At 44.7% G+C, this 13,994-nt stretch overlaps 1 non-coding gene across 1 annotated transcript; it reads right to left on the reverse strand.

The window, feature by feature from the left end:
- Window positions 1–12,255: 12,255 nt before the first annotated feature.
- Window positions 12,256–12,468, reverse strand: LOC148161825 (small nucleolar RNA U3). The gene has a single exon (XR_015767338.1). It is a non-coding gene; the product is annotated as a small nucleolar RNA U3 (small nucleolar RNA).
- Between the last annotated feature and the right edge of the window lie 1,526 nt (window positions 12,469–13,994).

The following is a 13,994-nucleotide window of genomic DNA, read 5'->3' on the forward strand; positions in this document are numbered from 1 at the left end:
CACCTGTTGTTGGTTGTTTAAGAATAGCCTTTGTTTTCTTATTCATTTTTCTGTTTGTTTGTTTTGTCTTTTCCATGACTTTGGCTGATGACATGGGCTGAAGAGGAAGCTCACTCAGGGGACACCAGGACCCTGAAGAAAACACCTCTGCTTTTAAGGGCTGCTTTCTTGAGAATCTGGGTTTGGCTGTTTCTCAATCAAAAGCATGCAGGACAGTTTCTGTCCACTGGTCATACATCCCACCTTGGCTGTCGGGGTTTTTTCTGTTTTTCGCAGAGCAATTTCTCTGCTTATATTTCAGTATGTGGTTTGCAGTCCCTGATCCAGCAAAGGTGCTTTCTTTTCATTCCCCAGGGAACAGGGGTTTGCATCCCTTCTCCTTCCTCCCTCCCCTCCCCACCTATCCCCCCAGGCACCCTGCAAAGCCTCACCCAATCCCCAGACTCCGTACCCTTGATTAGGCCACTTGGTAGCCTACCTAGTATAGCCTTGCTCCAGAGGACCCTTCCGAGACTAGAGAGGGTCCGGCTTGATGTACTGTTTATTTATTGTAAGTTTATTTGTTGAAGTAATCCCTACACCCAAAGTAGGGATAGGGCTCATGAAGCCAGATGGAGACTCCCCTGCTCTCCTGACTGAGCCAGCCAGATGCCCCCTGACAGGCTTTTAAAGAGGCACCTCTGTGTACTCACAAAGAACCCGCTGGGTTTGGCACCACAGACCTTTCCCAAACAGCAGGTTAGCTCTAGGACAAAGGGCCGTGGGCCTTCTGCAGCTCTTGGGCTCAAGCCAAAACTGTCCCTACTGATGTACCTGCATTGCTTTGTCAAACTGAGCTTGAAGGGGTTTCTGGCTTCAGGCTTTCACCAGAGCTGGTGTTTTTTTTCTCTACTCCCTAAAGGCCTCTATTCAGAATCTACAACTGAGGGTCTTCCAACTTTGATTTTCACTTAGGGGAGCCACACCAACTGGGACTCAGCAACGGGTTACTCTTCTGCCAGAAACAATTAAACAAAAGAGCAACAGCGTCACACAAGATGCGCGAAGTGGAGATTTCCAAGATCCTGGGCATCAGGCAAAGGGGACAGCCATCCCGGACACATGGCAACACAATGGTGAGCAGAGCCCTAGAGCTGCTCAGAGGTACTGGCTCTAGAGAGTTTCCAAGCAAGGCACTGGGGGGAGGGGAACTTGAATAGGAGCCCCATGGAGCTCCTGGAATTGAGGACACTGATCTGAGAGAACCCAGGACTGAGTCTCAGGGAGGACAGAGCTGCAGGAAGTCACCTAGCCAGAGCTGTGGAGGGGCCCTGGGGAGGCATGGACAGCAAGTCAGGGGGTAATCCTTTGCACAGGGCCTGGTGCTCACACGGTGCTGGGAATAGTGCCTGTGTCCAACAGATAGACTAAGCAAAAGTAACCCTCTTAATTTGTGAGGAATAGGGTGGAAGACAGGGGGAGGGCTTGCTACAGTACCTGGAACTCATGGTGAGTCCTCCACGGAGCCCTGCTCTGGGCCACTGAACTATGCATTGAAGCAACAGCAGAAATGTTTCCAAGTAACTTCAGTGCATCCCTGAACAAAGCTCAATATTATAGAAAACACAAAAATATCCAGCAAACAGCAAGGTAACATTCACAGTGTCTGGCGTTCCATCCAACAGTTTGAGGTATGCAGACAAAGGGGGGAAATGAGCCCTCCTGAAGAGATGGATCACTCATCTGAAAATGACCCAGAGCTGACAGCAAGATGGGAATCACCAGAGCACAAGAAAGCATTTGTTCTAACTGCATCCCATTGGTGAAAACATTCAGCAGATACATGGAAAATGTTAAAAAAAAAAAAAAAAAAGGACCCAATCTCACATGAAGAGATGAAAACCACAATGTCTGAAAGGAAATGTACTGCAAGGGGCTGATGGTGATTAGGGAAGGCAGAAGAAAAACGTTCAATAGGAATCCAAAAGAATCTGCAGATCCTGCTGTTGCCTTCTGAACCACCTTAACCATTCCAATCCATGAACACAGGATGTCTTTCCACTTGTTGAGGTCTTCCTTAATCTCTTGCAGCAATATTGTGTAGTTTTCAGTGTACAGGTTTTGTGCCTCCTTGACTCAATTATTCTTCGATACCATTCGGGTGGGTGCTGTTGTCCATGGAATCGTTTTCTTAATTGACTTTCCCGGTGTCCATTCCTAGGTTATAGAAACACCTGATTTGTCTGCCTTGTACGCTGCAACTCTGCTGAAATAGGTTATGGACTCTAATAGTCGTGGTTTCTGTGTGTGTGTATTTGGTATTTTTCTGTATACAGGAGTATGTCATTTGCAAATCCAGATACAAATTGTCCCTTGAAGAACCTGGGGGTTAGGGGTACAGAGTCCCACAATTGAAAATCTTTGTATAACATTTGAGTCCCAGAAAACATAGCTACTAATAGCCTACTGAAGTCTTACAGATAACAAAAACGGTTGATTAATACATATTTTGTGGGTTACTTGAATTATGTACTTTATTCTTTTGATACAGTGAGTTAGAGTGAAAATATCATTGAGAAAATCATAAGGAAGAGAAAATGTATTTCTACATTTGTACTAGACTGTATTTGTAAAAGAAAAAAAAAATAATCAACCCATGAGTGGACCGACATTGTTCACTAAAATTCAAAGCCATGTTGTTCCCCAGTCAACTATAGTTTTATTGCTTCGTTTTCAAATGTTTTCCCCTCACCTTCAGGTTTTTAAACAATTGAGTCATAACTGATTCCCCATGTGAGATCAGTTTCACATGGCAACACAGGGATTGGACGACTCTATAAATTATGTTAGGCTGATTACTAGTGTAGCTACCCTCTTTCACCTCGCAGAGCTGTTACTGCACCACCGACTACATAATATGAGATCTGTCCTCTAACATTGTTTTTAAATCTTCACTGTGGATGATGTTTTGACAGAGTATAGGTTTCTATGCCCTCCCCTCCCCCCACCACTACCATGGGCCGCCTTTGGACTTTCCAGAGAGGAGCAGTGACATGTAGGAAGTCCCTATTTTAGGCCACTGCAGCCCCTGATCTTGGACCAGGATGCTCAGCCAGGGCCAGGGAAATATGGATTAGCAGGAACCCTTCTTTGCAAGCCCAGCTCCAATGTGAAGGACCAGAGTGCCTCTTCTAGCCTCCTGCAGGGATGGTTCAGCACCCAGGAGCTGGCCCTACATAGAGGGCCAGAAAAGGGCAGATTCCCCTAAACGCAGACCAAGTGTTCCATTTCGACTCAGAAGAAGGTGAATAGCAGCACAGGTTCTTTTCCCTATGCTGAGCTTCCACGGGGGGAGCCTCAGTGCCACTGCAGGAGGGAGCATCAAAGGGAACCTTTGGATGTTAACCTAAAGCTTAGTGCTTAGAGCCCACCCAGGGGACCAAACCTACTTAAGATCCATCCAGATCTTGCCAGCAGCTTCCATGGGTCCTGCAGCCTTCACTTCCTTTAGGAATCTCCAGCCAGCTGGTGCCCTATCTTTGCTTGCTTCCCCCTGGTGTCCTTGGGCCACCTGAAGGTCTGTTCCCTTAAGTAGTCTGCCGCCTGGTGGATTCCAGGGGAACTGCCAGGGCCTGAGGCTGAAGGCACAGTCACTGAACCCCTGACTCCAGCTGGGAGGTCAGAAACCAGGCTCTGAGCCACCACCTGCTGGGACTCCAGGATGTGGCCCCTCACCAGGCAGTGTTTGCCTGGGGACCCCAGGACCCACTGATGTGCGAGGGTCGCCTTCTTTCTTTTTTTTTTAGGTGAAATTGACATACAATAAATTTCACCCATTGTCAACAATGACAGAGTTGTTCAGCTAGTGCCCTAGTTTGTTTCAGAGGCTTCCTTCACCTTCCCACACTCCCTCCAGCCCCTCTGCAGACAGTCTCCGCTCCCTCCTCCAGCCCCAAGCAGCACTGATTTGCTTTCTGTCTCTGTGCATTGCTCCTTTCTGCACATTTTACATAAGCCGAATGAGACAGTCTGTAGTTCTTGGTGACTGGCTTCTTTCACTTAGCATCCTTTTGAGGTTCCTCCATGCTGTAGCTTGGATCAGATTTCTGTGCCTTTTGTTGCGGAATAGATGCCATGGTACACATAGGAAACATTTGGTTTGTCCATTCACCAGCCGATGGCCCTTTGTGTTGCTGTCAGTTTTTGCCCATTGTGAATAACGCTGCCCGGAACATTTCTGACTGAGACTTGAGCGGACATATGTTTTTATTCTCTCAGATAGATTCCTAGTTGTGGAATGGCTGGGTCCTATGGCAAGCTTGTGCTGAACTCTTAAGAACTCTCAAAGTGGCTTCTGCAGGAGCTGTTATATTTTACGTTGCGACCAGCAATATAGGAGGGTCCAGTTTCTGCTCATCCTTAGCAACACTTGGTATCGTCTTTGGGACGTAAGCACACTAGTTGGTGTAAAATGGTACCTGGTTTTCCTTGCATTTCTTTGAGAAATAATAACATATTACTAATAACATTGATTACCTTTTTATGTGTCTCCTTTGGTACATGTGTATTCGACTCTTATACTGGCTTAAACGAGTGTGTTGCTTCTGCCCATTGAGTGAGTTCAAAGTCCTCTTGTCTCTCGTGAACGTGAGTCCCCATTGGGTATTTAATCCACAAATATTTTCTCCTAATCAGTGGCTTCTCTGTTCCTTTTCTCAGTGGCAATGTTTGATGCAAAAAACTTCTTCATCTTCAATTTTCTCTTACGTATCGTGCTCTTGCCGTAGTGACTTAGAACTCTTTGCTTACTGTGAATTCCTGACCATTTTCTCCCATGTAGTCCTCTTGCACAATAGTTTTGGCTCTTATACTTAGATCTGTGACCATTTTGAGTTCATTGCTGTGTAAGTTGTGATTTCCAGCAACAGCTGTGGGGGAGCTTTGTCCTGACAGGTTTAGGAGAGCCTAGGGGACACTTGTGTTTCAGAGTTAGTCTCCCCTGGGCCAGGAATGGAGATTTCACCCTGCTGCACCTGTTAGTGAAAGGCTGAGTGCCTTTGGGGAGGGGAGATACATGGGGGCTGTGGTCATATACGGCATGTACTCCCCGTTCTCTGGGACTGGGTACAAAGGAGCTCCAGGAGCCCCAGGGCAGTCCTGCTCACAGGTGCCTTTAGAGGCAGAAACACACTGAGAGCAGGAGAGCATAACACAGAAAAGACCCCAGGGATCCCAGCGGATCTGGGTTGGGATCCTAGAGGGTCTTCTATGGACGGGCACATTTTCCATGTATATGCCCTTCTATGGGTGGGTGGGAAAGAGGACTCGCACACAGTCGGAACTCAGGAAACATGCCCAGAAGGAGTGGAGCGGATTGAAGGCATGTCCCACAGTTTGCAGTATTTTTCCAACATGAAAATCATGGTATTTGCCTGCATCAAAGGTGCTGGGGGGACGCATGCTGCCTCGGTCAGTAGAGCGTGCAACTTTCATCTCAGGGTCATGCATTAGAGTCCCACGTAGGTGATGGAGCCTAGCTGAAATTTAAAAAAAAATAATAATAAATAGAAAACGAAGAGGTGCATGCTTCAGGAATCAGAATTACTCCCCCTAAGTTAAGGAGGGGGCATCTACCTTGGTCCTTGCAGTTCAAGAGCCATTCTGAGCACTACAGAATCCTAAATGTAGATTAACCTAGAGAACCTACACTTTTAATATTTGTTGGGTTTCCCCTGTGTGGTTAGAGGTCCACTGGCAGACAAAAGTTGATATGCTGAGCACAGAAGCGGACCAAGAAACAGACTATTACCTGGATGCACCACATTATTCTCCGTCCTCACTGCAGTCTCCCTGGAAATGGGAATGGGCAATCGAAATGCCTGGTATTCAACACAGGTTAAGAAAAAATGGAAAGTTTGGGTTAACAGTTTAAATTATTGTGTCCTCAGATTGACTTTGATGGCAAGTGGAGACTCTGTTGCACGTCTTCTAGGTTCTGCAGGTGGAAATGAGGGGCTAAGGGACAAACTAATTATACAACTCAGAATAACTTTGGTAACTTAGTATCTTCACACTTGACACAGTTTTCTTTCATTTTGTCTGATCCCATAGTCTCATGCTTGAGTCTAAACACATTTGTACAAGGAAGGTGATATCAATACCACACCTAAAATCTGTACCGCTAAATGTTGTAGTGCTTATTCCTAATGGTACTTTAGGCTTGTTTCTAACTGCCTGTAGCTACGTTTCGGCTGACTCTCAAGGCAGCCCATTCTAACCATGTGTGCACTTCTCTTTGGCCCCACCACCAGGTGAAGCAGTGCATCTGAGCTGTCTCCATCGCTGGGGGAAGGATGTAGGTCAGATAGGTAATAAAGAGAAAGGGGGACTGGGGTGCAGCAAAAAGAAAGCATGCTTATGTGTGGGTTGATTCCAGAGAGGACCATTGCATTTCTTTTTAAAATTTTTTAATTTACTTATTTGAGAGAGAGTACTTGAGATATCAGGAGCGGTGTTGGGGGTAGTGGAAGAGGAACAGAGAGAAGCTGACTCACCACTGAACAGGGAGCTGGACATACGGGCTTATCCCAGGACCCCGGGATTCTGACCTGAGCCAAAGACTGACACTTAAACAACTGAGCCACCCAGGTGCGTTTTAAAATAATTTTTAAACTAATCTGGTCCACTTAACATAGGCATTGTATTAGTTTCACATAAGGTCATGGGATTTATTTTGTATTTCTTTTTTAAATATTATTTATTTATTTAGAGCAGGGGTGATGGGCAGACGGAGAGGAAGAAAGAATCCCAAGCTGACTCTGCACTGAGCATGAAGACTAAACTGGGGCTCAATCGCATGACCCTGAGATCATGACCTGAGCTGAAATCAAGAGTCAGACGCTGAACCGAGAGAGCCACCTTGGTATTTCTAAGAATGATATGTTTAGCCTTCTCTCTGAAATAGGCACTGAGTAATGAGCAAGGCGGAGAGAAACCATAGTACCCATAGGCGCCAAGGTCAGATTGCCCAAAATGTACCACAATGGCATATTTGGGGGAAACAGAATGCCACAACGACCACTGGTGCATGTTCATTCAGACTCCAAGATCTCTGAGAAAACTCGAGATTGCAGGGTTAAAAATAACCTGAAAGGATCAGAGTGAAATGCCCTTGGGATGTGTGTGGTCTGATCTAAAGTACACAGCAGAAGATGTTTTGTAGATAGGAAGCCAGCTGTAAACAGCACACTGTGCATTCCCTTTTTTGTTTTCTTATCCTGTGTTAAAGACCGAGTACAATGCTGTTTACAATTAATTGATCACAGCCAGTTGCAGATTTCTTTATTCCTTCTCCACTGCCATTGCTTCACTTGACTAACCCTGTGTACGTGGAAGATGCGCCTTACTAAGCCCCTGCTGTAAATCATTATAGTACTATATCACTGTAGAAGGTATATTAGATTATGGAAAATAAACCTCAGGACCTCGGGCTGTTTGCTTGGGGTCCCCTGTGCCTCGCTATACTGTCGTCTCTTTTTCTTTTTTTAAAAGATTTTATTTATTTATTTGAGAGAGAGAATGAGATAGAGAGAGAGTGAGCATGAGGGGGGGAGGGTCAGAGGGAGAAGCAGACTCCCTGCTGAGCAGGGAGCCCAATGCGGGACTCGATCCCTGGAATCCAGGATCATGACCTGAGCGGAAGGCAGCCGCTTAACCAACTGAGCCACCCAGGCGCCGCGGTAGTCTCTTTTTCTCAGTTCCTTCGCCACCCCAGGTCCCCGACTCTCTGAGGTCGACAATATTGATTATTTTGAATTGAAGCTACCCAAAAAGAAACTGGTACCAGGATACTCAAACCCTCCTCTGTCTCCCTGAAAGCAGGAAACCAATCTCCCATATGAAAAAGGCACCCCCTGTACTAAGAAGTAAAAAGACATCCTTCTCACCAGGGTTTCTAAATTCGGTCTAGACACTCTCTAAATTAAAACTCCCCCAAATCCCTGAGAAATGTATTTTCTCCTTGTCTAAAATGCATAAAAACTGTCTGCCTTAATACTTTATATTTCTTTAAGGGTCTCCATTTCAATATCCGTTCTCCATGCGTATTCAATGTCTCAGTGAAACTTAATTCTTACTTAAGCTGGGAGACCAGGACAGGTAACAGAGGAACTTCTCCTTCCCTGCATACCTTTTTTGTGATCCTAATATCTTAGCCAATGATTTGTAAGGAAAGAAGTAACAGAATTATATACCTGGGAAAAAGATTTGTCCCCAGGAAGGAATTTCTGGTATTTTTAACAGTGGAAATATCTACATTTGATCCAAAGTCTCCTAAAAAGTATTTATTTTTAAGTTGAACTTCTAATTTAAGTGTCCCCTGAAATTCAGATGTGCCTTCCCAGAGGGTACGTTAGGAGACTCCACAGGGAAGCTCGCAGCCAAGTCCTGTGTGGGGGCCGTGCTGCCATCAAGTGCTGAAGGAGTTTGGGAAAATCTCTTCATCTCTCTGCGCTCAGCTTCCTCATATGTAAGATAAGGTTGTTATTCAAATTCTCCACGGTCCCTTCCTGCTCAGTTTCTGTGAGTGCACAAGGGTCTGCGGTGCCTTTGAAGCAGCCCTGGGGACTGCAGCTGAGACCTGACTTGGTCCCTTCACTGTGTGTCTCTTGCAGGAGCCTGAGCTGAGCCCACACTGAAAACAGAGAACAGAGGGAGCATTTGGGAGACAGAAAATCAGCAGGTTTGGAGGATGAGAATAACGCAAAGAAGGACAAGGCAATGGTGGAGCAGGTGGTTGCCCAAAGGAGGTAAGAAGAAGGACAAGTTGGGTCCAGAAAAATCAGGGGAAACTGAGGAATGCATACAGCGGCATCCAACTCTGCAAGGAGCAGCCTGAGCTGAGCAAGGAGAACGAGGAGAGTAACTTCGTCCACGGTGAACCTGTGCACCTCCCGAGGAGCCCCACAGAATGGATCGGGGTTGGTTTGTACTGCAGGGAAGCACCAGTTCCAAGAGGAGGAGGAGGAGGAGGGGCACCTGGGTGGCTACATCTTTAAGCGTCTGCCTTCAGCTCAGGTCATAATCTAAGGGTCCTGGGATCGAGCCCCGCATGGGGCTCTCTGCTCGGCGGGAAGCCTGCTTCTCCCTCTCCCGCTCCCCCTGCTTGTGTTCCCTCTCTCGCTATGTCTCTCTCTGTCAAATAAATAAAGAAAATCTTAAAAAAAAAAGAGGTGGACGATGTGACCATGAGGTTCTGCCCCAGACCCCTAGCTTTGACCTTGGAGCTCCCTCACGGTCGATGTTCTCCAAGTAAGTGTGGGCTTAGAGGGATCAGTGATGTTTGGATAAAGGTTGGACTTGTCCATTCTTACCACAAAGAGTTCTACCCTAAGGTCAGGAAGGGCCAGGTTAGGAGACCCTTGCCTCTGAGGCAGTGATACCAATTATATTCTTCTGAATTTATGGTTGTCAAAGACTTTACACACCTTTGTCTTGACCGTGTGTTGAGTGTTTCATTTTCCTTAGTCTCTGTTATGAACTTGGAATTCTGACATCAATAAGATTTCACAGAGGAGGTCAAAGCAGTGAGAGGAAGAATGCAAACAAAATCTTGTAGCTCAGCGCCCCTGGGTGGCTCAGTTCATCGAGAGCCTGCCTTCAGCTCAGGTCATGATCCCAGGCTCCAGGGATCAAGCCCCATTGAGGGGGGTGGCTCCCTGCTCAGCAGTGGAGTCTGCTTCCCCCTGTCCCTTCCCCAGCTGTTCTCTATCTTTCTCTCTGTCTCTCTCTCACTCTTGCTTTCTCCCTCACGCTGTCTCTCAAATAAATATATAAAATCATTTTAAAAACTGTTGTAGCTGTCCTAACCTGGGGTATGGTGGCAGTGCAGAGGATGGAGGGGGGAGGGGGCTAGGCCGAAGACATCTCTTCCTACTGAGAGAACCATTGAGAGGAATCCAAGAGGACAGTCCCTCTTCACCAGAGCTCACCACAGGGGAGTGTCATGGGGCATTGAGAGTGTAGGGCAGGCTCCTCTGGAAGGAAGGGTATTTGTTGCCTCCTGGAAGAAAGCAGAGAGCATTCGTGCATGTATTTGGGACAGGAATGTAGTTGAGATTAGAAATTTGCCACCCCCTTTATCAGATCCATGAAGGAGTGTCTCTGAGAGCTTCCTCAGTGCTTGGTTTGGTCCTAGGAGTCATGAGTACAGAGATGAGTAAAACATTATCCCAATTGTCGTGGGGCTCTCAGTCTAGTTACCAGAAGTCATGAAAAGTGTAGTGGTGGTGGATTCCTTGGAGGAAGTGGCCAGTGCTGCCTGGGGATGGCCTGGTCTCCCTCCGTGTTTTCCAACAGCTGGATGACCTGTCCTGACCCAGGGACCCTGGGCCTCAACTCAATTTCAGCCTCTCAGGACACAGCCAACACCTAGGTTCCATGTAAACCCAAAGCAGTCAACACTATGAAGGTCTGCAGAGGAAACTGCTGCTATCAGTAGCTCCCCACTTTGTCTTGGCCAACTGGAAAATAGAGGCGAGTTCATTAAGTCTTGTAGGGTCATCCTTGCCCTAATGATCAGGGATTAGTCTTTCTCTCTGTTAAGTGAAATACTTTCTAGCTTCAGTATTCTCTCTCCACTTAAAAACTTTGGAACTATTGGCTAAAGTATAGATCAAGTAGCTACAGTGAAAAAGGGGTAAAGCAACTTCCAAGCTGCAGTGAGAATGCGCAGAAACTCTTATACTGAATAATAATCGGACAAATCACTTTTAAATTGCACAAAAGGTTTATACAGTAATTCTGGAATAGACAATGTAAGTCTGTCGCTTTCTCCTTCTTCTTAACATTGCTTTGATAATTTAAGATCATTTCCATTTCCATATAAACATTTGGATCAGCTTAGAAATACTTACTAAAATGTCTGCTAGAAGGTTGATTGGCATTGTATTAGATCTTTTGATCAATTTGGGAAGAATTGTCCTCTAACCATAATGAGTCTTCCAATCCACCACAAATTTTATCTCCCCATGTATTTAGTTCTTTAATTTCTGGAAGTAGTGCTCTGCAGTTTTCAGTGTAATGTTCTGACACATATTGTGTCTGCTAAGACAATGCAATAGGAAACCTGGTCAAAAGACTTGAAGAAGAAATGCTTCACAAAAGAAGATACACAAATGGCCAAAAAGCACTTGAAAAGATGCTCCACTTGAAACCATTGAAAAGCATGAAGTTGAACATAAATCAAAAGGGATTCACTAATGTCTCTGCAAGGCTCCATCTTAAACTAAGTAACCTTTTCCTTGTCTTCTGCAAACCTCTGCTCCTCCCTTCTAAGCCTTTTGTTTCAGGAGCCTGGTACCACCCTAAAGACAGGATGAAGGAGGCTGGCAGCATGCACACAATTTCTGTCAAAATAAAACACCCCCCCGCCCCTTCCTTCAGGGGGAGGGGACTTACAGTTTTTGAGGGCCTTGGACTGTTCTAGCCCCCTGTGCCCCGAAAAGCAATAAAGCTATTGTTCCTCAATATTCCAAACTCTGTCTTCGTCTTATATTTTGGCTCTGAAGCACAGAGGTCAGTTTTCGACGGTACACTCAGCCATTGGGAAGATAAATTAATACTACAGTGAGTTACCATTACACAACCATCCCCGTGGCTAAAATTACGAAGACCGAAAACATATGTGGTGAGGATGTAAAGTAACTAGACGTTTCATACACTTGTGGGAATGAAAAATGGTCCAACCACCGAGAAAAGCTGAACCACAGATAAACATTTACCAATCACGTGAACGGCCATTCCTCTCCTAAGGATTTACACAATATGGCCACACAGCAAACTGCACATGAATATTCATCATAGCTTTATTCCCCATGGCCAAACCCAGGAAACTGCATAGATGGCCATAAATAGGTGAATGTACAGACCAAATATATCCATACAGAGGAATACTCCTTAGCAATGAAAAATTCTGAACTGGTGATCCATTAGTAATATGGATAGATATAAGAATCCTTAGGCTGCACGGAGGAATGTAGGCATAAAAGAGTTCCATTTCCATAACGTGGTTAAAAATCAAGCCGTCTTTGATGCCAGTGGTTGCCTGGGGCTGAGGGTGAAGGCAGTGAGAGACTTCAATGGATCCACCCAAGGGAAGCTGTGAGGTAGAAGAAATGCCCTGTGTCCTGAATGGAGCAGTAGTTTCAATTGTATGTACATCTGTGAAAATGCATTTAGTTGTACAGTTTATCTTTTTTAATTTTTATTTGTTGAGAAAGCACTCACACTGCATCCTCTCTCTCTTACCCTCCAAAGGAGGAGAAGAACGATCATCAGTGGCAATGGGCAGCTGTGGAAACAACACCTAAAATCACGTTCATGCTCAGGAGAGAACAATGTGCCTCCTCCTTGAGGTTTCAGGTCCTCTACACGTTCAGAGAAAATTCTCTAGTAACAAACTGTAGAAATGAACTGGAGGGTATTATGCTAAGTGAAATTAAGTCAATCAGAGAAAGACATGTATCCTATGACCTCACTGATAGGAGGGATTCTTAATCTTAGGAAACAAATTGAGGGTTGCTGGAGTGGTGGGGGTGGGAGGGATGGGGTGCCTGGGTGATGGGCATTGGGGAGGGTATGTGCTATGGTGAGCGCTGTGAATTGTGTAAGACTGATGAATCACAGACCTGTACCTCTGAAACAAATAATATATTATATGTTTAAAAAAAGAGAGAGAGAGAAGCTAGTAGGAAGGGAAAAATGAAGGGGAGGAAATCGGAGGGGGAGATAAGCCATGAGAGAAGATGGACTCTGAGAAACAAACTGAGGGTTCTAGAGGGGAGGGGTGGGGGGATGGGTTACCTGGTGATGGGTATTAAAGAGGGCACATTCTGCATGGAGCACTGGGTGTTATGCACAAACAATGAATCATGGAACTCTACATGAAAAACTAATGATGTAATGTATGTTGATTAACATAACAATAAAAAATTTTAAAAAATAATAAAAAAGAGAGAGAGAAGCTAGTAGGAAGGGAAAAATGAAGGGGAGGAAATCAGAGGGGGAGACGAACCATGAGAGACGATGGACTCTGAGAAACAGAGGGTTCTAGAGGGGAGGGGGTGGGGGGATGGGTTAGCCTGGTGGTGGGTATTAAAGAGGGCAGCATTGAAGGGAGCACTGGCTGTTATAGGCAAACAATGAATCATGGAACACTACATCAAAAACTATTGATGTAATGTATGGTGATTAACATAACATAATAAAATAAAATTAAAAGAAAGAAAGAAAGAAATGATCTCTGAAAGTACAGCCTTAATTGTACACTTTAAAGGGATGCCGTCTACTGTACCTAAATTATACCTCAGCAACATTCATGTAATAATCTACTATATTTCTCTATACTAGCAGTGAGCATTTAGAAAATGAAATTTTTAAAAAAAGGAAATGAAATTCAATAAACAGAGAGGAGATTCATGTCCACCTTCATTAAATGTATGAGAACACATGTAACAAAGATGCCTGAAAACTCTTGCTGAAATAAATTAAAGGATACTAAATAATTAGGAAAAAATATATCACATTCATGGACTAGACCACTCAAATTTGTTGGAACATCAAATCAGCATTATTCTGATTCATACTGGAGAAGGCAATTTGGGGGCAAATTTACAAGCTAATTCTCAAATGTATTTGGAAATCAACATACCTAAATAGCCAAGACAACCTTGAAGAATTAAATTGGAGAAATTTACTAAATTTTAAACCTCACCGTAAAGCTACAGTAATTAAGGTGCTCTTAATGGTGTAAGTAACACAATGTAAATATATCAATGTGAGAGAGCAGAGAGTAATAAAATTTCCTGATACGCATATACATTTTTAAAATTTTTCTTTTAATTTTACTTCTTTTCAATTATTTTCTTTTTAAGTAATCTCTGCATCCCACATGGCGCTCAAACTCAAAAAAAAAATAAAAGGTTGTGAGTTTTACCTGAGCACTGATTAGTACAGCT

This window comes from Eumetopias jubatus, unplaced genomic scaffold (genome assembly GCF_037043125.1).
Source record: "Eumetopias jubatus isolate StellerSeaLion01/CBP00866 unplaced genomic scaffold, mEumJub1_p1.0 scaffold_54, whole genome shotgun sequence".
NCBI classification, from domain to species: Eukaryota; Metazoa; Chordata; class Mammalia; order Carnivora; family Otariidae; genus Eumetopias; species Eumetopias jubatus.